The sequence below is a fragment of the Littorina saxatilis genome, linkage group LG1 (assembly GCF_037325665.1).
Source record: "Littorina saxatilis isolate snail1 linkage group LG1, US_GU_Lsax_2.0, whole genome shotgun sequence".
NCBI classification, from domain to species: Eukaryota; Metazoa; Mollusca; class Gastropoda; order Littorinimorpha; family Littorinidae; genus Littorina; species Littorina saxatilis.
The window spans coordinates 9,992,317-9,994,105 of NC_090245.1; positions in this window are offsets into that span (position 1 = coordinate 9,992,317).

Below are 1,789 nucleotides of genomic sequence, written 5' to 3' on the forward strand. Positions count from 1 at the left end.
AAGCGCTAAGAATACTCAAGAAACTTAGCATACATACGTTTAAAACCAAAATGGCTACTTTCAGAAAAATACAAAACGTTGACTCATCAGGCCAGGAATACAAAGCAAACTGTCATACCAAAAAAGTCTAACGACAACGTTCCTGCGTTAATCAAAGTCACAAACAAGATATTTACTCATCCACTTTCCCTCAATAACGTTACAAGAAATAAGCCCGTTTACAAACGATCACCACAGACCGCAAGCTTCTTTTACCTAAATTCTTTTAACGTAAGGCTGAAAAAGTCGGAGAAAACGTTTCACTTCGAACTTCGTTAACCACAGAAAACACAAGTTATCATTATAAACATTAGCGACTTTCTAGCGTCTACAAAACATTGCTGTACGTTCACAACACTAGAACAGTTGAACACACAATAAAGAAACACTACAACAAGTCAGACTTTCAACTCACGTTATACATAAACAACTCACAAAGTCATTACAAAATGGCGACCAAAAACACAACACAAACAAGTAACAACAAAATTACCTTATGCGCTGTGTGGGTTGACCAGCAGTACCAAAACGTGTTGCCTCACAAACGAAGGGCACAAAACGAATCACACTTGAGAAACAACTGTCTCCAAGAACATTACGTTGACGTTAAAACATAAGAAACACTCCGTTGGTTCACTTGATAACCTTCATACGTTTACATCAAAACCAAACGCTTCCTAAAACCCTCAGATCGACTGACGAGACAGGAGTCAAGCAGCGGTATTTATGGAAACAAAAACCTAACATGGAATAGTTATTCAAAAGTCAAAGGTCACCGGATTGACCAACCAACAACATTCCTAAGACAGAATCGGGTGAAACTACTATTTTACAACCAATCAGTAACCGATCACGCACTCCGTGCATGCTCAAAACTTAAAACGGTATATTTAACAGAAAGAACATCAAGGAACTAGCTGACATCACAAAGCTAAAAACACGTGAGTCACACGTATTCTAAAACTTGCAACGCAGATTCGCAGGGCTCACCTCAAAATCAAGACACGAAAAAGAACACGTGAATCTCACGGTGTTCTAGAACTAAACGACGCAGTTTGTGACGCTCCGACCAAAACCAGGTCACAACAACTGAACAAGGAGCACGTGAATTTCACGTAAAAACATTAACGCTCCACAAAACGGGTCACAACAAGGTGCCACAATAAAAACACGGTTTACTTCTTTTACATCGTGCAATGACTTGAGCAAACGTAATTACAACAAAAATAGGTGACTGCATGCCACATCGGCATGCACAGAGGTGGTCAGGTAAAAACTGCGTCGTTTCTCAACAAAAGAAGTGTCAATTGCCGGTATTAGTGTTGAAGTGCTTCTTACGCTTCGAATTTCCTCCCGATGACGACACGGCAAATGTGTCCTCATTGTCATAGTCAATCTGACTTTCACCTTTTAGTAGATTTTCAAGTGTTGTTCTAGGCACTGTTTTAAACAGCTTTTAAAGGTATAATAATCAATGAATAAAAACACACACACACACACACACACGCACGTATGCACTGACGCGGCACGCACGCACGCACACACACACACACACACACACACTGTGACACTGACACACACACACACACACACAACGTGACACACACACACCCGCACGTACGCACACACGCACGTACGCACACACGCACGCACACACACACGCACACACACACACACACATACACACACACACGCACGTACACACACACACACACACACACACACACACACACACACACACGTGACGTAC